This window comes from Lissotriton vulgaris, chromosome 3_2, assembly GCF_964263255.1.
Source record: "Lissotriton vulgaris chromosome 3_2, aLisVul1.2, whole genome shotgun sequence".
Taxonomy (NCBI): domain Eukaryota; kingdom Metazoa; phylum Chordata; class Amphibia; order Caudata; family Salamandridae; genus Lissotriton; species Lissotriton vulgaris.
Window position 1 is genome coordinate 193,792,588 of NC_141690.1, and position 24,927 is coordinate 193,817,514.

General features: G+C 42.8%; 1 protein-coding gene across 1 annotated transcript in view; it reads right to left on the reverse strand.

Annotated features, from left to right (window-relative positions):
- The window catches only part of ASPNAT (aspartate N-acetyltransferase), a 197,007-nt gene that overhangs the window by 135,137 nt on the left and 36,943 nt on the right, over positions 1-24,927 (reverse strand). The gene's annotated exons all lie outside the window — the stretch shown is intronic.

The following is a 24,927-nucleotide window of genomic DNA, read 5'->3' on the forward strand; positions in this document are numbered from 1 at the left end:
TTGGCCTTGAGATCAACGCAGGGAAGACCAAGTATATGATCTTTAACCCCTCCTCCACAACTAGACCTAATCCATCTCTAAATTCCACAGTTCTAGAGAGGGTTAAGACATTTCAGTACCTGGGCGTAACCCTCCAAGAGAACCTTTCCTGGGGACCACAGATCTCAAGTTCACAAATAAGGCTCTCTCAACTTTCTGGGGCTATTTTAAAGGTTACAAACACCTCATCATACAAACCTATAGCTCCTGCAGTTGAGATATATAAAACACAAGCGAAATCTGCTGCACTTTACGGTAGTGAACTATGGGGACACCTAGCTGCAACTGAGTTGGTACGTGTTGAAAATAACTTCATGAGGCGTCTTCTAGCCCTCCCAACTGCAACTCCTTTGTTTCCCTTACGTCTAGATTTGGGTTTACCGTCCATTAGGGAGGACCTTGAATCCAAACCTATAAGATTCTGGCACAGACTTTGGTCAACAAAGGAGCTTAGTCACTACAGGCAAGATCTGGTGCATGTCATGAATTTAAACCACAATGATAAGATCCCTTGGCTTGCCTTTGTTAAAAAAGAATTGTTCCGGCTTGGTTTTAACGAGCTATGGGTGGCCCCAGAAATAGGCTGTAACAAGGTCTCTCGGAAAAGACTTGTGGAAGCATACAAGGAACAAAATCTTGTCTCCCACACGACTGCACCCAGCATCGGCACTTTAACCCACTGTTTTATCGAATCCAAAAATTCTTATAAGTTTGAAACCTTTATGGACTTCATCTACCCGGTCATGGCAAGGAAGCTTTTCATGGCGATTGGCACCCTACCTATCAAATCCTTCAAATCCTTCACCAGCAAATGGACCATTGGAGGGGATAAACTATGCCCCGGCTGTAATTCGTGCGATGAGGAGGAAATCCATGTTCTGTTTTTTTGCCCCACCTACAAGTCACCAAGGAAATATTGGTTGGTGCCCCTATGTAGGAACATGGCAATAAGGAACTGTTTAACATCTTACAGAATACTAAAATCTGATCCCTACCCCCACATTGTTTTTGCAGTCTCAAAATATCTTTTCGCCATGTGGCGCATTAGGTCCAAGTTGATCAAGGCCAAATCATCAAAGGATAAATGCCTTTCCCACTGTCTCACTGTAATCCTCGGCTTCCGTTGATAATGCCTTCTATCACATTGTCTATTTTATTCTCATGGACATGTATTGCTGCTGTTCTCTTTCTAGGCACTTTACAAACCTGATTTTAAATGTTAAGAAATGTTGTCACTTGTTCTTGTATACATACCAATGCTGATTTTAAAATGTTGTATGTTTCTTTTATGCATCTTTTATGGCCTTAATGGCCGAAATAAAGATTTTTTGGATTGGATTGGATTATTACCAAATGTTGTAGAGCACTCTGATACTCTTGGGTCCAGTCAGTGCTAAATAAAACCCTTTAAATAAAAATGTAAAAAAAGATCCACAGTATGCTTACATCTTAAAAAGACATAACTGATTAAACAAGTTACCCTTTCAGGTATTCCATTACTCCGAATTTTTAGGCCCTTTTCCATGATTATTGAGACGGTACCCTGCCACTGAATTGTGAGTCAAAATCATATGTGGAACACACCATTCCAGTGACTATTTTGCTTTTTGTCAATTCCTTCGTACACAATTAGGATTTGACTTTTGACAAATGGCTTAGGGATTGGCAGGAAGGAATTGATAACTGGAAAGGGACTGTGGACGAGAAATAACAGACACACCATAAATGTAGCTTTATCCTATTACTACATCTTGGATCCCTCCCAAGATTCGGTAGGCTCCATCCATATCATTGACAACATAACATGGAAGAAGAGCAGGCAGGGCTGCATGTGGCAGCTAGGGCTTAGGCAAAACAGCTGCCATTAACATCCTGGGTGGTCCACACGGCCAATCGACATATGTATTTGATAGGTACATACCTGGTCAAGGCATCCAAAGCTGAAGACAGATGGAAAATGCAACCCATAATACAATTGTGACCTTAGAAGTCACTCAACCAGCACCTCCTTAAAATACAAATAATTAAATAATAGGGCAGACAGAGTCATTGTTCTATAAGTGCAGAAACATGAAGCATGCCTTGATGGGCAACTTGTGTAGTGCAGGGTTGGAACAAAAATCTTCTTGTTCAGAGGTAAATCAAATAGCACTTTAAAATAGATTTGTGGTTAGTCATAGGTCGAACTTATTCGGATGGAACACAGCATAGAGTGTCTAAGCGCATAGTGTCTGCAGCTCGCTAATGCTTCTGCCTGAAGTTATGGAGACGAGACCAGCATTAAAATGACCGAGCTATGCCCGATGTCTGGTAGGACCCTCTGAAAGAAGTCAGTAAGAACACATATAGGACTGCTTCTCTTTCAGTTAAGGCAGTCGCTTAGGGATCTGGGCTCCCATCCTTACAGGTGACAGATTGGTAGCACAGTTTAGCTGCGTGGCAAAGGCTAAGATTGATAGCAGGATGGCTAAAAATCTTGAATGTGGAGTCGAGGGCTTCCTGGTGACTCCTCTCATTGGGGGCAGGTTGGAGATGCCTATTCAGCCTGTCTGCTCTAGTGCTGATGACTTCCATAATGTGGGAGAGCAGTAGAAACCACCTCGAATTTCCAACTTCAAAAATTCCAGCGTGAGCTGGCAGGGTTGTGGGGCACTTCCACATCAACAGGGTAAGTGCTGCTGACAGCTCCTTTTGGCAAGCAGGAATTGCCTGTATTCAACCTCCTGCAAGTTAGGAACAGGCTGCGGCACTGTGCCCGACTCATGCCTTATGTAGCAAGGACATTGAAGGAGAAAAATATGTTTGCATGTGTCCAAGCTCATATTAAATGCTGTCTGCAAGGAAGGCCAACTCCTGGAGCAATATAATATTTTGACAGATGTGGTCTTTCCTCGTCTCATCTTTTCACCTCAAGGCTAGTGTCTCCGAACGTACTTTTAAAGAAAGTGACTACTTCCCTTCCTGGCACCTTGTTGCTTTCTAAGGTTACAAGGAATCTTTATCTTAAATACCATTTCACAAGATGGCGCCCGTGTATGAGCATCTATCCGGAGCTCCGCTGCCTGCCCTTTGTATCGGAGCGCATCCGGTCGCTCCTGAGACATTTCTAGACTGGATCTGCATCAATTTTATTGCCAGGCTACAGGCGAGACTCTGAGGCGCTTTAACCCCCGGCGGTGGGCATGCCGCACGTGGTCTGATGAGGATCAGACGTTGCGCTCTTATTATGGCCAGCGCTCAAGGCCCTGTACGTGACGGCCTCACATGGGTTGCCTAGAACCAGCGGCTCCTTCTCCGAATCTGCTGCAAAAAAGAATCATCCCGATTGGTTGCGCTTCACAGTGGAGCCGGCTGGCCTCTCTGCAGCACCGTGGCGGAGTACCAGGGTACCCAAGATGGCCTGCATGTGCCGCCAGGCCAAGCACGGCGGAAGGTAGGCAAACTCTCAGCTTAGGGCGGCGATCCTTGCGGGCCACGATGCCTCGTCGCTCCTGCCCGATGGTGGATCAGCGCCCTCAGCATGCCTACGTGTCTGCAGCCTGGGCTGGAGGCCAGGAAAGTGCCAGCTGTGATTATCTGCTTGGAGGCCACGTGTGGGCATAGTGGGACCTGATGAGGAGACATCGTCCGCCACTGTGTGTCTGACTGCGGCAAGACTGTTGGTGATGCTTCTGCTGACTACCCCTCCCAGCAAGCTGATCACCTTGGGAGTGATGCTGGGGAGGGGGGACAACGGGACTGGCATCAACCTACTTTGCCTGCATGCTTACTCGAGGGCAGAGAGAGACATCTGAGGTGCCCCAGGGGCTTTAACTTGCAATATCACCCACTGGAGGCGAGTGTTCAACATGGGGGGCCTGTAAAGCCCAGTCTGCGCCCTGCGTTGGCACAGGGAAGGTCTCACAGGCACCTAGACTTTCACTTCACGTGCATGCCTAGTCATTTGGATCCCCTTACAGCCACCACCTTACCCCGCCCACCTCCGAGCTGCTGAGTGAAGACCCCCATTCCACAACCAGCGCCACCCGGGATACTGGAATGAGCAACACGGCGGTGCCCTCCTTTAGCTACTGGAGCCATGCAGGTTCCTGGCACACTCTCAGTCTTGACTGAATACGCAGTAGGGGGATGCTGCCACACACCTCCCCTGCTTCAGCCTGCATTTCTTTGGTGACACAGGGGGCCTAAATCTCGCACTACGATGACTTCTCAGCACAGCGCAAAGAAAGACAGCCCCCCTTAAGGACATATTCTCCAAAACCCAGTGAAGAAGACGGAATTGCCCAAAGATACGTCCCCCAACCTGGACAGAGGAGATAGCAGGATCAGTGGGAGATGACTTTCCAGTGACGTGGCCCTTTTTGGAACAACTATTTGGGGTCCTCCGGGAGGATTTTGCAACCCTCAAACAAGAACTTGCATTAGAGTTGAAGGACCTCAAAAGGGATATCAGTGACTTAGGCCAGAGAGTGGATTCGATCAAATAAGCATAGGACTCCTGTGAAGAGGAACTGGATAGTCACCACTGAGAACTTCTTGAGCTGCGGGACAAGAATCTGGAACTGCGCTACCAACTGAAGGATTTAGAAAATTGGTCTCTGTGCTCCAATATCCAGCTCAAAGGGATTCCTTTGCAGGCAATGTCAGGGAATCTAGAAGCATTTGCTGGTCGTCTTTTCCGTCATGTGGCCCTAGAACTCATAGACCAAGACATCTCAAACGTATTCACAGGGCAGTCCGCCTGGCCAGTTCCCCAGCTCAAGTATAAGGCATCCTCACCTGCCAGGTCTACTATAGACAAAAGGAGATCATACTATCTGCAGTACGTGAGAAGCCTACTATTGACTTCGAATGTTTCAAGATAGGGCTATATCAAGACCTTAGCCCATGACACTACAATGCTGCTGAACCCTACAACCCTTAACGCACTTCCTCTGCAAGAAGGGTGTCAGGTACAAATGGGGGCACCCCTTCCACCTCCAATTTGAATGGAACAATGAGACGCAGCGTATCCGAACCTTCGAGGATGTCCGGTCGCTACTGGACATGCCGTTGCTCTCTGGGGATCCTCTGACCCATTCATATTCACAGGATCCAACTTCCCCCTCTGCAGGACTGTACTGATCTACATGCCTGAAGAAAAGCAAATTATGCAAGCCCTCAGAAAACTGAGTGTCGCAGAGAACGAGCTGGGCTGATTCACCAAATACAGTGCCACAAAAGTGATTCTGAAGCGGACCTTCAATATTGAGATCCCAAACTCGGATCTATGACAAAATATCGCTTACAAAAATATCTACCTACAAAAATATCGATTTCAAAAATATCGACATCCTATCTCCAACAGGGAAGTACAAAAAGATCGAAAAAATATATAGATGTCCAAAATATCGTATTAAAATAATATCGTTTTTTTTTAAATTTGTTTTTTAATATAAACAAAATAATACTTATAAATGTAATAAACATAGTTAAAAATATATTATAATATTTAAAATTAATAAATAATTTAATAAAAAACAAATAATAATATAGATATAATACATAGTATATACTTCATTAATAATAACTCTAAATTTATACACATATAATAATATAAATAACAATTAATAAAAATGTAAAATAAATGTTAAAAAGTAAGTAAATGTTGGATAGCGTAGGGGTAAAAATTACTATTCCCACTCCAGAGAGTGCAACAGTAGGGAAAGTGTTGGATAGCGTAGGGGTAAAAATTACTATTCCCACTCCAGAGAGTGCAAAAGTAGGGAAAGTGTTGGATAGCGTAGAGTTAAAATTACTATTCCCACTCCAAAGAGTGCAACAGTAGGGAAAGTGTTGGATAGCGCACAGGTAAAATTACTATTCCAACTCCAGAGAGTGCAACAGTATGGAAAGTGTTGGATAGCGTAGGGTTAAAATTACTATTCCAACTCCAGAGAGTGCAACAGTAGGGAAAGTGTTGGATAGCGTAGGGGTAACAATTACTATTCCCACTTTAGAGAGTGCAACAGTAGGGAAAGTGTTGGATAGCGTAGGGGTAAAAATTACTATTCCAACTCCAAAGAGTGCAACAGTAGGGAAAGTGTTGGATAGCGTAGGGGTAAAAATTACTATTCCCATTCCAGAGAGTGCAACAGTAGGGAAAGTGTTGGATAGCGTAGGGGTAAAAATTACTATTCCAACTCTAGGGACTGCAACAGTAGGGAAAGTGTTGAATAGCGTAGAGTTAAAATTACTATTCCCACTCCAAAGAGTGCAACATTAGGGAAAGTGTTGGATAGCGTACGGGTAAAATTACTATTCCAACTCCAGCGAGTGGAACAGTAGGGAAAGTGTTGGATAGCGTAGAGTTAAAATTACTATTGCCACTCCAGAGAGTGCAACAATAGGTAAAGTGTTGGATAGAGTACGGGTAAAATTACTATTCCAACTCCAGAGAGTGCAACAGTAGGGAAAGTGTTGGATAACGTAGGGTTAAAATTACTATTCCAACTCCAGAGAGTGAAACAGTAAGGAAAGTGTTGGATAGCGTAGGGGTAAAAATAACATACTTATAAATAAATTAATATTTTAAAATAATAATAAACTTAAATAAATAAATATAAACCATTTACAAATACCAATACATAATTATTAAAAACATGATTAGCAATAAATAATTAACTAAAACAATAATAATAAATGCCAATTAATAATAGTTAATTACCAATTAATAATTAATTAACAATAATATAATTAACAAAAAAATTATTTAAAAACATTAATAATTAATTACATTTAAATTACTTCTCACCCTATTCCCCTATAAACCCACAACCCAATACAGAACATAATTATCAATTAATCAATTAATAAAAATTAATTACCAATTATTTAAAATTAATTACCAATTAATTAAAATTAATTTATAATTCCTAATAATTAATAATTAATTTAGTATAATTAAATTACTTCCCACCCTATTACCCTATAAACCCACAACCCGCTACAGAACATAATTATCAATTAATCAAATAATAAAAATGAATTACCAATTAATTAAAATAAATTACCAATTAATTAAAATTAATTTATAATTCCTAATAATTAATAATTAATGTAGTATAATTAAATTACTTCCCACCCTATTCCCCTATAAACCCACAACCCGCTACAGTACTAAAATACAAAATTAATTAAATTACATAAATATAAATTAAAAACATAATAATTACATAATAATATACATATAAATAGTATAAAAATCGATATTAGTAACATCGAAATTATTAACATCGATATTACTAACATCGATATTTAAAACATTGATATTACTAATATCGATATTAAATCTATCGATATAACTTACCTTCTATATTATGTCCCTTCGATATTTAAACATCAACATTATTGTATGTCGATATTTAAAAATCAATATTTTGTCTGCATACCCCCAAAATCTTTTCTACTGATGGTCTTTAGTCCCGGGGCATGACCCCTCCCTCCATAGATGATGTTTTTGGCAGCGGAATTCCCCCTGATATATTGTGATGGATATGGGGAGACTTTGGACCTACAACCTACAAACCCTCAAGGTTTGATTACATGTGTTTCCAGGCGGCGAACCGCTTTGTTACAATGTTCTTTCTTATGTCCCCTCCTTTTCCCTGTGAAGACCTATGTATGCTTACTTCCTTTGCAAACATCAGACTCTGGTGACTTTATCGGGGATCCCAGGTATGTTTGGTACTCACCAGACCCTGTCCTATATCATGTCAATGGTTAATAATAATTAGTTTTTATGTTAGAGCCCTCAACGCCCCTGTAAAGTGGTTGGCACTCTTCTCCCTTATCAAAGAGGCCAAATGTGACATTTGTCTAATACAGGAAACCCACCTGCTCAAAGCTATGATCCCGGTGGTTTGATCACCAGTATCTCTCATTGGGTCCTGGGGAGCAGGCTGGGGTGACGTGGCGGAACTTTGTGACACACTTCCCTGAGAGAGTGACACAACCACACACTGAGATACCTGGCAGACTCATCTCCCTGCGTATTGACATAAAGGTACACAGGTTTACATTGGCTAACCTCTACAGCCCTAACGACCTCCAGGAAGCCTTTCTTAGGGAAGCGCAGGGTCGAATTATCACCACTCCTGACATGGATATTTTCATAGGTGGGGACTTTAACATAGACGTTGACTCAGGTGTGGACTTTAACATAGACTTTGACTCACAGTTAGATAAGTCTACCCAGAGACAAGGTCAGACTGATGCACTGTCCCCTGCTTATAGGCAATGGTTGATTGAGGTAGAGTTGACAGATATATGGCGACAGACACTCCCTACAGCACAAGACTACACCTTTTGTCCCTGGCACACCAAACGTATGCTCGTATTGATTTCTTTGTCACCTCTTCACTTATCAACAGAGCCACGTCTGCAGTAGACATTGGGGTAGCGGTCCTATCGGACCACTCCTCTGTCACTTGACGATTCACAGCACTTAGCTTCACTCCATCTGCCCGAACTTGATGTCTTAACACTAAGCTCCTCACCGACTACTACATTCATCACACTATTGTGGAACACCCTAAATATGTGAGCCATTGCCTCTATTATGTCTTATCCTTTTCTCACCTGTCTTCAGGAATTAAGAGCCTGATTTAGAGTTTGGCGGATAGGATACTCTGTCACAAATTTGAAGGATATCCTGTTCGCCACATTACGAATGCATTACATCCTATGCTACTTGTAATATGGAGGTCGAGATGTCAGACACATTTTTTATATACACATTTTTATGATCATTTATTAACCCCTTCCATGCTGCCGTCGGCCATTGGCCGACGGCAGCACTACCTCCCCAGTGCGGCCGTCGGCCAATCGCTGACGCGGCCCCGCCCGTTTTGCGGAAGTGCCGCACTGCCGCGAAATCGCGGCAGCATGGAAGGGGTTAAGAATAATTGGATTGGATACATTCGGCGCCAAATCAATCTCATGTATTTGGATCCTACTATTATCTACAACTGGGAGTACACGCTAGAGCCTTTTATACATATATTATTTGGCTGCATAGGATCGTTGATTGTTTGCTTGAATGTATGAACTGTATTGCAGTCTGAATGTGTCTGAGTGTTTACTGATGCTTGTGTATGCATGTGTGTTTGGAATCTTGAACGAGTGTTGGTTTTGAATGTGGTTTTGTGGTACCCAGTCCATATGTTTTGCTACATTCATGTGTTATATGTATTCATTCCTTCTTTCTTTGTTAATCATGTTAAAATCCAATGAATCTTAATAAATGATAATAAAAATATGTATATAAAACAAATCTTGTATTAATAATTCTCTGCAGGATTTCTATCTAATTTACTTGTCTATGCCAGCCTTGTTTTGGTTATTATGTGTTTACCCTATATAAGGCACCTTATAGCCTATCTATAGGCAGGTTGATCTTCTTTGTATTGTGTCAGTCACATTTGAGACTGAGTATCCAAATTGCTGATCTCATTTTGTGGTCATATCTGCCTAAAATAGTCAGTTCATTTGCTGCATTTATGAAAATTGCCACCATAGATGTCAATACACATAGCTGTCAATACACCTCCCATTTCTATAGGGAGAATAGGAGTATGTTTCTATAGCATTCTTTGAACATCTCTGAACAGCTGCCACAGTAATAGCATCTGCCTTTAAATAGTCAGTTTGACCTGCTAGTGCAGAGTCCAGTGCCCTGTATCTCTTTTTGAAGCGCAATACCATTGCTTCTACCATGGCCGGTGCCCCCATGAGTTTGGGCCCTTCTTCAACATATGATTTATGATAGGGATGGGCTTAGTATTCCTTCTCGGCTCTTCATTGAAATCTTACAAGGACAACTGCTGCTCCATTGAAGGGACTGGAAGGTCAAACTTCTATGCTGCCTATTTTAAACAGACATGAAACAGCAGTGTTATCCATTGGAGGGCATTTTTGCCTCTATACTTGGGTAGGATGAAGTATCTCCATTCTTCTTCCAAGGGATTACCATCCTTGTCTTGCTTCCTATCAATGACCATGCCTACCTGTTCATTTAGGATCAGATTCTGGATTGCTATCAGCAAAGCCTTCTACTCCATATTCCTAGGCATTGGGGGCACTGGTCGGGGCATCAGGATGGCCCTGGTGGATGTAGCAGAGCAGGTTCTTTTAGCTGAGGTTGTACTGGCGGCATCATGGGCGGCGAAGGTTGACTTGAAAGAGGTGGTGGCTGAGGTCCTGTTTGAGGACCTTTCAAAGTGTAAAGATGTTGCAGTTGAAGAATCCGTTTTTATAACATTTCCATCATTTGCTACAGTGCTGTCATGAAGGCAACTGCAACAACAACAAGGTGATGGCTAGAATGCTTGAATTAATCGCAGGAGCTGGCAAACGCTCAGGGCTGTAACCCAGTTCATTGTTTTTCACCCACTACGCCAACTTGTTGTGCACCAATCCATATGCAAATAAGTCTTCACCCTGCTTTAAATAGTCGCAGAGATTAATTAAAGCACTCCATCAATCACTTTGTTTTTGACGCCCTAAGTGTAACGTGTATGCGTCCCATGCTCAATGTGTCACTGGAACCTAGCTATACATTACCGATGAGCCCCAACTAATGGCACAACCGGTCCTGTGTTGCTTATGTTCAGGGAGGACCTGGCCAGGCAGTTTTGGCCGGACAGTCCACATTACATCAGGGTTAAGACTGATTTCTATGTGACTGCATCCAAACCGAGGTGTCATGGTGGCCGAAAAACAATGGATTGGTATGCGACCCAAGCGATTGTCAGCAGCTGAAATTAATGCTTGTATTCCATTCATCACTTTGTTTTTGATGCTGATGAAGGCAATTAGCACTTTCATTACTGGGGGTTCGCTGCTAGATGCATGGGTTCGTACAATGGCCTAGAATCTCTTGAACGAACTTCAGATGAAAAGGTGTGGGGCTCATAATGCCTATAGCTCTGTGGGTTGTCTGCATCTCCTTCTGCCTGTTCATAGACCCTTTTGATCGCATTTTGAACTGTAGTCTTCATCCAATGACTATATGCTGTATTTGGTCACTGGTATTTGGTCACTGACATCACAGAGCCCAAGATATGCACTAGTATTTGAGCAGAGATCCTCAATGGTGAGTATGAATAGGATGGCAAAAAAAGATAAATCTGTAGTTGTCAACTGGGCTATTGATAGCACTATTACTGTTGATTGTGTTGTTATCGTCAGCAGGCTGGTGTAGCTGGTGATAAGGGTCTTGGTATTGATGATGGTGGTCACAGTCAATGGTCTATGAGTGGTCGACACGATAGCTGAGCATGCAGTGGTCTATGGGTTCTTTGTACTCAAAAGGGCATGACTTGAACACTTCTCCGGTGATACAATCACAGATTCTGACTACATCTTATCATAACAATTCATAATTGGTGCCCAATGTCAACAGAAAACAACCACTTGCATCTTTTAAGACGTATTCTACTTCAAGCCAAACCTCTATACAAACAAATGTTTACCATTAGTTAAGTAAGAAACAGGAAGAGTAAAGCAGCTATTAGCCAACAGAGTGGAGGAAAGACGAGAAGGAATAAAACAAGTGAACAGAGGAAGTATATCCCCGGGGCCCATGCTTATCTTCACCTCGCCACACTATATCGTCAAAGCCTGCACTGGGAGTCCCTCAGACCCCTAAAGGACACTATGGCCTAAAAGGAAGAATCAAGCAGTTCACACAAGGGTTAAGTTACAATGCCCATTTCAGGTTTAACATGCTATCTCCAAGTGAGGTGCCGCCTTCCTAAACCCTTCTACCCACATGTTTAGAAACAGATGGAAAGTAGTAGGAGTCGAATTTGCCAAAAATGTGTATCACACATGTACATAGGCATATACAGCCAGATTCATCAATGTCCCGATTTGCGAGTCCTTAATAGCGATTATTAAGGAATCGCTATTAATGACTCGCAAAACGGGATTCATGTAGAAATCGCAATATTATTTGCTATTTCTACAGCTTCCTTATTTGCGATTAGCAAATTGCTAATCGCAAATAAGGATGCGATTTCAAGGGTGCCAGGGGTGTCCAAAGGACACCCTGTAGCACCCGTGAAATGTAAATGTAGACTGATGTTGCGCACACACATGTCCAAAGGACATGTGTGCGTGTAACATACAACTTAGAAAAATGCACTAAAGTGCATTTTTCTAAGTTTTCGCTACTTACCACGAAGTCAGACTTCGCGGTAAATAGCGGCCAAAAATAGCGATTTCGCAATTCAAAAATGGTTCATGAATTGCATTTAAGGAATCTTAAATAGAGATTCCTTAAATGCAATTCCTCGCAATTTAGCGATTTCGCAATTTGCGATTTTTGCATTTGGGGTGATGAATCCCAAATGCAAAGATTGCGCTCGCAAAGGGCCAGATTCTCAGAATCTGGTCCTTTGCGAGCCGATGTTACAATGATGAATCTGGCTGATAATACTTTCAGATAATTACATAATTCTAATGACATTTAGGTCGAATTTCATGCAAGGCCTTCTGGAATTGCAGAAGTGGCATGAGCAGAAGGTGGTTAGGGCAATGCTGTGTTCCTATGTTTACCGCCCTCAATGTTTTAAGTTTTTGGACATTAAAAGTTATCTAGGAATGCACTTTTCTTAATTCTAGTAAGGTAAACTTAGTTAAAACCATAGTGATCAGGTGCAAAAAGTGTGTTGGGTGCGGGAGGGGTGTACCAATCTCTCCAGTTTTCTCAGAGTGTGCGTACTAACACAGGTTACAAGAATAAACACAAACATGCCGACAATAAAAAAAATAGTGAAAAAATCTACAATTCTGTAATAATCATAAACCTTGGCATGTATAATATATGCTTGTGTACATTATGCTCACAAGTGGTTAGAACAAGTCTCAATTATACATGAAAGCTATACATATGCATAGGTAGAGACCAATCTGCCCAAAAGTTCGAAAGTCACAGGAACACCACAATCAGATTCACACTCAACAAGCAGTCCTGATTATTCACCTCTACCCTGGCTGGCTTGACAGATCTGAATTACACACGTCACACATGTTGTCAAGAAACCACTGTCATTCCACCTTAACTAAACCACAATAACAAAAATGACAGGCAACCAGTGCATAAAGAGATCTACCACATATGACTTGAAGGACACTAATATATTCCATCCCTGCAGGTCTCACGCCATATTCATAACTAGACATCTTCAATATATTCAATCTTACTCATATAAGAGATGACCTCGATTCAGACCATCCAAGTAAATCGCAGTCTTCATTCTAATCTCCACTCTTTCCCGGACCTGCAAGACGATTTCCCTGTCTTTAAGTGTTTCATAGCGAAACTTCTCTCAGATGTTATATTGTGGTGGTTAAAAACAATTAATTCACTAATTGTGTGAATCATGAGTATAAATCTTTTGTCCATGCCTTAACAGAACTTGAAGAGAGAGAGTTTATCTTTCTTTGCTCAGGAGGTGAATAGAAAGATTAAAGTAAACTTCCAGTCACCTCAAACATAACGTGGTCTGCAAAGTAAATGATAACTGCCAGCTAGTTGTAGTAAGAATCTGGGTGTTCCTGGCTCTCAATTAGAGCACCATACAGGTCACCCACACACAACACCAAAATGCTATGAAGTACAACACATTCCAACCGAGCACTCCAAAGATGTAGTATGCTACCCATCAGCAAAGCTTTTTACCGCATAGTCCTAGGTAGAAAGAGCTATATAATTCTGCTACAATACAGTAAATTAGGAAGGCGTCTAGAGAGAATTTATTTGAACAGCCAAAAGATTTTAAAACAACCACTGACAATTGCAATCAGTCTGGCTTTAACCTGTTTACTGCTTCGAATGTTCCACGCCAGTGTGGAACGTTCTATTAAGCGGGCGGGGCCGCGTCGGCCAACGGACATGCGCAGCACTACCGAGCTAGTGCTCGCGACGGCCGTTGGCCGACACAAGCAGTAAACGGGTTAATATGTTGCACTCTGCACTCTCAAAGGCACACCTCTAACCCTGAACTTGCATGGTCAGAGTCTTGCCTCGGGTGTTCTGCAAATTGTAGCAGAACCAAGAAAGAGCATGTGCCTGCTCTGGTGCAGTGGAACATGGGCACAACCAACAGTGCATGGGAAGAAGACCGAAGCATGTGAGAGAGTAGGTAAAAGCTCATAACAAATGCTAGCAAGTGCCTTGTACATCATGTAGAGTTTCTTACAAAAATAATCATTTATTCACTGGTAATCAGTGGAGTAAGCCCAACTGGGATCTAACAGAAAAGCACGTGTACACAATTTAAAGTCAACAGATAAAGTATTTAGGTAATGCAATCAAACTGCATTCCTATAATCCAACCAGAATGAGTTAGTTGTCTAGATCACCAACCTCCTCCCTTCAAGAAGCACAGAATAATTTTTTCTATAATCTCTTCAAAGGGGAGTAACATAACAGAAATGTTGTTTCTATGTGTACAAGATCAGCACTAGGAGTAACACCAACAATTAAGTTCATACCAGTAAGGGCTGGGAGCGGGTCAAGTGCCTGTTACTACAAACTGGGGTGGTCCATGTCTAAGAAAGATGCCTTATCTGCATACAGCTTCCAAACGTTATTCGACTGAAGAAAGACATTCTTGGTGTTTAACAGGAAGGATGCGTTCTACCACTTTGTTGTATCAAGAATGTGATGCTGACTGAATAGTTAAAAGTGGTAAAGCTAAAAGAACAACCTTAAGAGGTTAAGTAAACATTAGGTTAAATGTTATGGTAAAGTAAATGTAATGTGCACCATCATTCTAAATTAATTAATGTCCAATGTTTTACTTTAAAAAAGAAAGAGTACTTTAATTCACACACACAGCGTAATGCTAAATAGCACCACCTGAACTATAGATCTGTTTACGTTTTCTTAGTTTTAAACCATATTTCTTATGGTGTTTAATAACGAGTTCACAATGGAAAGTTCTTCCTATTGTAGTTGTCATAGAGATCCTTTTTGGATTTCCTCTTGGATAGAGAGACCCTTTCCTCTTGGATTTGTCGGAGAATTCACAATGTAAGCCCTATTCAGGATAATGATGCAGAGCAATCCAAGGCTGACCCAGAGAAGTGTTGCGGGCCAGCAACTAAGAACTGAGCAACACACACAAATTACCCACACTAAATAGTCAATGTATTTGTATTTGTATTTAATTTATTTATAAAGCGCTAACAATCATCCTAGGTAGGATATCACGGCGCTGAGGTTTGGTGCTGAGGGGTACGGTAACCGCATTGATTACTGATTATTCTGGTTTAGGGAAGAGTAGTGTCTTTAATTGTTTCCTAAATGATAAGAGACATTCTGTCAGTCTGAGATTGGGAGGTAGTTCATTCCACTTGGTTGCAGCTAGGTGAGAGAAAGCCCGCTCTCCCATCCTGACAGTCTTCACGTGGGTAGTGTTTGCTCTTCCTGAAGTTCTGGATCGAAGGTTCCTCGATGGTCTATGGAATTTGACTTTATTGTGTAGAATGGTAGGGCCTGTATTGTAAAGTACCTTGTGTGTGATACACAGTAATTTGAAGTTGGCTCTTTGTCGCATTGGGAGCCAATGTAGTTCTCGCATGCAACTTTTGGCCGAATCATATCTCTTCTTATTGCATACAGCCTTTGCCGCGGCATTTTGCACTATCTGCAGTTTAGAGAAAAGATAGTCTGCCATTCCAACAAACAGAGAGTTGCCGTAGTCCAGTCTGCTCATCAGCAGCGACTGGACCAGGGTCTTCCTACACTCAGTCGGAATCCAGGGGAAGACTCGTCTGAGCATTTTCAATAATGCAAAGCCTCTGCCACAGACAGTGGAGACATGTGATTTCATGGACAGAGCACTGTCCAATACCACACCCAAGTTTTTCGCTTTTAAGGTAGGATTTGGGGGCAAGCCCAGGTTACTTGGCCACCAGCTGTTGTCCCAGAGCTGGGGATTTTTGCCAAACAGGAGGATTTCTGACTTGTCTGCATTTAATCTCAGACAGTGCTCTTGCATCCAATTGGCCAGCTCAGTCAGGCATTTTAGTAGTCGAGTTTTAGGATCATCTTTCTCATCAATGGTGACCATCAGCTGGGTGTCGTCAGCATAAGAACACATTTCAACACCCCACTTTCTTCCAATGGCTGCCAATGAGGAAACAAATACATTAAACAGGGTTGGGCTTAATGAAGCCCCCTGAGGAAGCCCATATTTAATGTTTCGCAGGGGAGAAATGAAATCACCCAGACACACTGATTGTGTTCGATCCGCCAAAAAGGATTGTAGCCATCCCAATGCCTTGTCTCGAATACCTTTCCCTTCCAGGGCTTTCAGTAGTTGGTCGTGTGGCACGGTATCAAAAGCCGCCGATAAATCCAAGAGTATCAGGACGACTGTCTTACCCTGATCCACCTGGGCCCTGATATTATCCGTCACCGCCAAAAGTGTTGTTTCAGTACTGTTGTTCGCCCTGAAACCTGTCTGAGAGACATCCAACAGTTCATTGGCTTCCAAATAAGTGGATAGCCGTCTATTGACCAGTTTCTCCAGCACTTTTGAGAGGTAAGGTAACTGGGATATTGGTCGATACTTGGCAGGGTTGTTTACATCTAATCCTGCTTTTTTTACTAGTGGGGTGACTAGGGCCTGCTTCCAAGATCTTGGAAATTTAGCTGGGCATAAGGAAAGATTGAGTGCTTTTGTTACGGCAGGGCAAATTACAGGGGTTAGCTGAGAAAAAATGTGGTGCGGACATGGATCTAGTGAGGATCCTGACTTAACTTCGAGCATGACTCTGCCTACCTCGGCTTCTGAAAAAGGGCCAAAACTTGAACAGGTAATTTGAGTTGTGGTTGGCATACTGCGCTCAATAGTTTCTGGCCTACAATTAGGAAAAGAGGCATAAATGATATCAATTTTCTCACAGAAAAAATCATTTAGTTTATTGCAGTTCTCTTGTGATGGAGTAAGTTTTACTGAAAGATTTGTTGGGTTACATAATTCCCCGACAATTTAAAAAAGTTCCTTTGAGGAATTTTTATTCTCAGTGATTCTACGTGTAAAATACTCCTTTTTTGCCTTCTTGATTGCTTTATTGTAGAGTACGAGTGCTTGTTTATAAGTGTTTCTGGTCTCGTCTGACTTGCCTATTCTCCATTTATGTTCCAGAGATGTACATTTTCTCTTTAGAGATTTCAATTCTGGTCAATGTCTAATAAAAGCCTTTTTTTAGAAGGAAAATACTAACCGCAAAATGAAAAATAATAAAATGATTTAAGTTGGAATTACAAATTGAAAACCCTCCTTTAGGAGGCACTTCGTCTTGATTTTGTCAGAGTTCACATTCTAAAACCCCTTCATATTATACTTCTGCAAGGAGATTTGGATACTAAATATAGTCATATGATGTTTATTGTGAAGATTTAAAATCTAGTCTTCCAAGTTGTGTGTGCTTGTTAACTGTAGTTTACCTGATTTTCAAGGTTAATAGGGAGCTGACTTACATTGCTAACAATAGTGTGGGGGTAAGAGGGTGCTGAGATTCTTATATTTGAAAGACTCATGAGCCCTTTGGGCGAGCTCAGTCATACTGGGGAAGTTAATTGGCAGCCTAGACCCACTCATGTGTCGGTCGATCCTGTCCAACTCTGTAAAAGAGCTTCAGCTGCGCAAACACTTGCAGTGGGCACGCTAAAGCAGTGTCTAAGGCAAGTCCGTTTGCCCTAGTCCGCACCCAAACACTGACCGCTACGCTGCACATTTCACACCAATTGCCACTGCAACTTCATCAGAAGGCACTGAGTATGTATATTCACAACATGCGCTTTATGCCTTGCAGTCAGAATATCATGGCCCTTAACAAAATTGAGGCACACATATTAAATCCACTTCGTCTTCCATACAGCTGTGCTAAAGGACCCTTATACAATCCAGGACGTATGAAAAAAATTAGGCCATGCTCTATAACATTCGTTCAGCAATGACACACAGAGCTGAAATGTTTGTCCTATTTCCTCAATTAAACCTTCAGATACTATTGATCATAGAAACCTGGCTAACCTCGGACAGCACACCAATTCTAGAGGAACTAGTTCCCCAGTATTGTCAAATCATGCATGCTATGAGGAAAGACAAAAGAAATGGAGGAGTCTCCATTTTATATCAGGACACTCTTTTACTTCAACAAAACTATTCGAACTCTATATATCAATGAGACAATTAAATAGTTACTTTAAAGACAAAGCACGCTCAAGTAATTTTTTTTCCTGGTTTATCTTACCACCCTGAATCACTCAAAAACCTCCTAATAGAGGAGTTAAGCAACCTCAGACTACAAAAAGGATACTTTTATATATCTAGGAGATCTTAATCTGTGGCTAGAATATCCCACATGTTCAATCCTAAATGATAAAACAAATCTAGACATTTTGAAGCTCAAACTCATTTTAGCTGCACCAACATATCACGCAGTGAGTTAGAAAACCAATCAACATATAAAAATAACAACAAATCAGTTTCCAGCGAATACTTCTTTAAAAAGGAAAAGTGCTGCAATGAGCACGCAACTAAATGATATGCACAAAAGTACAGATATTCACAAGATTTGAAGTGGAGCTGCAAAATGAAACTACTCCTAAAGGGGCCTCACAGAGTCACAGTGTGCAAATCACTTACCCAAAGAATTATCATGTGGGCATCTAACCCGGTACTTCTACCCTAAACCTACTCTAACCCTAAGATCCCCAAAAACTAGCAATGCTTCTATATGTATCTTCTGCAACAAAAGCGTTTCACAATAGGGAAGGTTAGATCTAAGGACTTGTCAAGTCTTTTACAAAGTAAACAAGCACTGGTACAGTCAGTAGGGCTTGCCTTTGGGACCTTATTAGCTTTTAGCCATGCAGCATACTGTCCTGGGTACTGTGCCTCCAGAGTTTGAATAGCTATATCATTACTATACACTGGGTCATTTAGGAATACAGATAAAGCCAGCAAATAGAAAGCCCAAAAATGTGATTGAGGTTGCCAGCCTACCCTTGGGCTATTTTCTCCGAAATAGTGAAAATCCCTTCACTCATTATCTGTACCAACTATGCTGCCAGGGTGTTTTCCCGCACAATTATCGATTTGCTGTATTTGCCACATAAACCATCATCTACAGATTTTGACAAGAAATGTTTTGTTTCTAGTGCAAACGCAGTGTTTCCGCACAGTGGAAGGCCCTTCACAAAGGTTTACTGCTCCTTTCCGTAGTTTGTTAATGTACTTGGGTGTTAAACTGGTACGAATTAGGTGAAAGCCTTACTCAGAAAGTGTTAACGTGCGAAAATAATCAAATAACATAACTGAGTAATACTAACGAAATCTGAGGAATAGTTTGCTTTTCTTGTTGCATAATATAGTCAACCCTCCCGCATAATGAGGGTGTTTCCTGCTGCATAATTCCAACGCTCCTGCCTGTAGCCTAGGATATCCCACTGGAACTTACAACTGAACAATAAAAGAGTGATGCAAAACCATACTTCCCTGAACTCATGCTCGCTTGTTTCCACCATCTAGCTTTATTTGTAACAGGACAGAGAACAGAAGGCCTTGCCACAGTGCACGAATGGTCAAACAATGGCAGTTCTATTACAATACCAAGGAAATAAAGGTTTCACTACATTGTTTTAGAAACAATATTGCGTTTAAATTGTGCACATATTTTCTGCTGGGATGTCATCAATGGCGTCCAGACGTCTTCAGAAATGAAACTGAAAACAAAGAGAGCAATAACAGAAAAGCCTGAACAAGTCGAGGTGCTTGAGAAAACATTAACGCTCTAGCCGTTGCGCCTCAGGAGATTTGGTGTTCAGAACCTCAAAAACATTTAAGTATCAAAAGAAAGTAATAGGAACAACTATTTTTCCTAGATTAAAGCTTTCTGTAGACACTTTTAGAAAAAAATAATTTATCCATAGCATGATGCGTGGCAGCTTAACTCTGCAGGTGACCAACCCATGCAGAGACTGAGCCTTCCGGGACAGTAAAATGGTTGTGGATTCCTCTGCACATACACACCAAGAGTATTTTTTTTTAAAGAGTAAAATAAGTAGAAGCTTGGTTTATTTATATTTTCCACTAAATGGTACATGCAATTCTCGGGACAAATTACGGGCATCAAAATAACAAAAGGATAAAAAATAAAAATCTAAAAGTATCCCCAGTTCGAAGGATCGATGAAGCACATAATTTCTGTGACCTGTGCCTCTCCCGCGCTCACGAGTGTTGGTAAATAAATGGGGAGCCCAGGGGCCTGGTCACATCACATCAACCCTGAAACTAAAATGCTTGCCTACAAGACAGTAAAGACCACAGAACATAAAGGGAGTGTGGATGGTTCTTGCTAACTTTATTATACATCCATATGTGCAGAAGAGCAGGAAAATGGTTTCTCAGGGAATGATTTCGCATCTGTGGTGGATTGTCACTCGGTTTTTCAGGTCCTGACGTCCCTTGCCTGATGAAGTGCGCTGATATCCTAAATGCTGGTGCAGTCCTGCCAAGAGTCAAGGATCAAGTGTGACTCTCACGCAATTCAGTGCGGTGTTCCGCATCACGGCACTGAAATGCAATGTCACGCAATTTTAGAAACTCGTGTTGACTTGTATGCAAGTTCTGCTGCTCCCCGACGCTGCACTGCAGACTCACTTGCCAGCAGAGCTGACTCCGATAGTAAACAGTTAAATCTGTCTCCCTTGCTCTGAAAGTCAGTGGGTGTTACAATGTTACAATTTCTGCGACTGCCCTTGCTAATTCCAAGCCCTGGCGCCGCGCACCCGTGGCGCAGCGAGGCGCTGCTGTCAATCACTACACTGACTCATTCTCTGTCGAAGACTCGCCGGGCCTACTGGCCCCTCACAGCTCAGCAGAGGTTATTACTGGCTGGTGTTGCGCCGTGAGATGGATTATAATGATCGGATGTGACCTCATCACGTCCGCCTGCACAGGAAGTGGTCCCTGTTCGTTAGAGTGGCGGGGTGGCTCAACAGAGACAGTCTGTGTCAGTGACTAGTCGAGTGCCTGCTGCCTCAGCCTGCGCATACTTTTAGCGGCCGGGCGGGGACGAGACCGTAAGACAGCATCATCGACTCACCTGCAGTGACTCATGCCTGTCAGTCTCGGCAATGGGCCCGCGCATCAGGCAGATCGTGATCCTCCTCCAGATGATTGCGGGAGAGTCACGGCCGCCATACCGCCGGCGGTGTGAGACAGACAGAGAGAGATAGAAGTAAGTATAAATGGCCAGGTAGCCACCACGAACGTAGGTTGTAGTCATGTGTTGTGAAGTTGTTGTCAGACGCAGGCCAGGGCTGGTCTGTCTAGTAATCCTACTGAGGTTTATCTGCAAGAAAAGATGATCTGATTTCAGAATCTGCAGGCCGCAGGGGAAGGCTGCTCTGTCTCGTGACACCTTCGGTTTTTCATTGGGCTCCTACACCTCATTGAAAGCACTTAGTTTAGTAGTACGACTTGGCCAGGCAGCCTGCTGCCACTCAGCACTGACCAAGTTGTAGTGTGCGTTGTAACTTTTTGTTGTCACACACTGACACACACAGCGTGGAGACGAACGCACGCACTGCAAGATCTTTAATTTCAGACACAGTTGCAGGCAGGGCTGCTCTGTCCCGTCATCCTTCTGAGGTCAGCAAGATCTGATTTCATAAGAACGTTGTAATCTGCAGGCTGCAGGACTGCTGTCTCTCGTGACACACCTTCTGAGGTTTTTAATTGCTTGGGCTCCACCTCATTGAAAGCACTTAGTAGTAAGTACTTATTGGCCAGGCAGCGTGCTGCCACTGACTTTGTAGTGTGCCGTTGTAACCAGCCTCGGATTGGTAACGCGGGCACTCGGGCAATGCCCGAGGGGCCGGTGTCTGAGTTCCTGCAGTGGGCTGCTTTTTTGAGCAGTCTGGGGCCGATTTAGGGGGTGTTTCTATTTTTGGAATATAGCCAGCGGCCCAGTGGGTGGATGAGTGGCCTTTCTGCAGGTAGATGGGCGCTCATTAACACCCCGCCATCAACACCGTCGGTCCCCCACCCCTGGTTTAGCAACGGCCAAAGGTATCACTCCCTTTGTCTCACTGGCCGGCCAATTAATGTATGCACATACTGAGCGGGGCAGGGGGCCCCAGTAGAAGTGGCCTCACTTGTTTTCAGGTGTGTTTCACTAGTGTAAACTAATGCGTGCATTTTTTAAGCCCACCCCTGCCTCCTTCTTTTTAATGCAATTACGCCGAAGCAGTGATTTGAGGAAAGGCATTATGCAAATGAGGCCGATTTTTTTTGTGTGTGCCCGGGCCGATTTTCAATCCCAATCCGACCCTGATTGTAATTTACTTGTTGTCACACTGTGACACAGTTGCTCCTCAGCAGCCCAGCAGCACACCAGTTGTTCCTGTGCAACGGCTGCTAAGCCACACAATCTTGCCCGGCCGGTGTTTTCTGCGGCGGGAGACTTTGCAGCGAGGTGCTGCCCGTACAACTGGTGCTCCTTGAGTCACCTCACAAACTAAATTGTGCCTCAGTGAGGAATCTCTCTTTTCTTCAAAATGTGCTTTACATTTTACGAATAGCGCTAGCACCCCGCCAGTTGTGCTCGTCCAATTACTTTCAGCGCCAGCAACGTTAATTCAGCACAGTTCACGAGGTCTGTGTCTGTGTAGTAGCTGTGACAGCCCATAACTTCTGAACACAAATGTGTGCAGGGGCCTCCCGTTTCATATGGGCAGTGTGCGGGCTCTGCATTCACATTACGATATGCTATGCAAGTTATTTCATAACTTGTTGCAGAGGCCTGCTTGGGATTTTGTTTAGAAGTGACACTAGCAAATTTAAACCCAAAACCCTTCCATTTGCTGATCCTACCTGCAAACTGATAGTTTCTTTCTACGATTCCACGCTTCTCAAAGGGTGAGATGGAGGATTACAATGTCATATCTACCGCTGCACTGTCATACTGAAGATTAACAGTATTGTTATGTTATATATCTTGTTTCGATAGCGCTTATGGTGCCTTATGGCTACCACATTGTACTTAAAGTCAATTAAATATTAATGAAATCGGTGTGGTGCAGCTTTAATGGTGTGTTATTTTGGAAAGCGCTGCTTCTGATCTCCACAATTGCGTTTTTGTCTAAACGTTTACATTTTGGGCTGTTTCTTTAGCCATTATGGCATCTTGAGGTCACCTAAAAGTGCTGGAGAGTTCCGGAGCTAGTTTTTATGTTACACCCATGCTGACATTCGTACGTGAGGGTGCACGTGCCCTGCTCTCCACATCCGGCCTAAGCAGCATATTACTTGTAAGACCTGAGCGCTTCTGGTTTTATAAATGACAAAAACCTTTTCTGAAAAGCAGCGTGAAAATGCAAAAGGGAGAAATGGTCCCTTAGGGGAAAAAAATGCACACTTTGACTAGTTACAGTTCACATTTAATGGTTCTAAAAATTATTTATTTTATTACCATGATTGATCATCTGTGTGACATTTCTATCTCCATGGAGTTTTAAAAGATAAGCTTGTTGCTAGCCTGAAATATAAATGGCTCCTCTCGGATCCCTTTCCTGTAACCATCATCTTAGAAAGGGGCGGTAGGTTAGTGACTTTGCATTTCAGAGTTTTCGCAACAGCTTGAAAGTCTTTCCAAAGCATATTATTGTTGTAGAGGGCATATATTCTGGTATTTAGCTTTTTCCATGGATTTAAGTGCTTAGTTTTATTCAGGGGAAACATGTCTCTGAGAACTGCAGTCACGCCGTCTATCTATGGTTAGTGCCCTTTCATTTGTGGTGCTATGCTACAGTTTTAAGACCTTCTTAGAGTTTATTGTTGCTCAGATTGGTGTAATTTCTGATATTTATCTGTTTCCCTTGTCGTCATTGCTTCATGTTGCTCGTGAGAAAATGTCACTCATAGACATTGAAATGTCACTCATAATTACACTGACATCATGAAAATGTCACACATAGCAATCTGAAACCTTGGCAGCTATGTTGGTGTTGTTCAGTAGGTCGCTCTCGCTTTTGCCCTGCAGCATGCCTTCGACGTCTTCCAGGTAGCCAGCTGCACAAGCTGGCAGGAATTTGACAGCCCCATTGAAGCAAACGCCCGGGACTTAATATGGAGAACGGGAGGGGTGAACAGGAGGGGTGTGGGAACAAAGTTAACACGGACAACGGGGAGGGGGGGGGACAGAGTTAACGCAGACAGCGGGAGGGGGGTGGTCAAAAAGTTAACACAGACAATGGGGGGGGAGTTAACACAGACAACGGGAGGGGGGACGGGGAAAAAAGTTAACATGGACAATGAAGAAAGTTAACACTGACAACGCCAGTGTGGGACTAAAGACAACACAATCTACGGCAGGAGGGGGCAACAACAAAGTCAACACAGATGACCTCCATGATAGCAGCAGTGCTCGGAACAGGAAAGCAGAGGCAAAAGAAAACAAGCATTTGCAATGCAATAGGACTCACATTTACGCGAGACCTATTGCATTAGAAACGGGAGTGCGGGCGGGCGAGAAGGCACGAACCGCGGAGTGAGGGGGTCAAGAAGTCACGGACTGCGGGAGGAAGCACGGGAAGAAAATAGTTTTCTAAGTAAAGGGCCCGTAGCCATGGAAGGATACAAATGACGACATGGCCGTCAGGAGGAAAGTTCAACAAGCTTAAAACCAATCGGAAGGCAGTATTTAGGACGTAAGCCAATGAAAAAGATGGGGGGAGCGTGGGCTGAGCTTCCACGCCATAATGAATACTGCACGCCTCGCAAAGGAAGCAGCAAATGCATGCTGCAGCTAGAAGCTCGA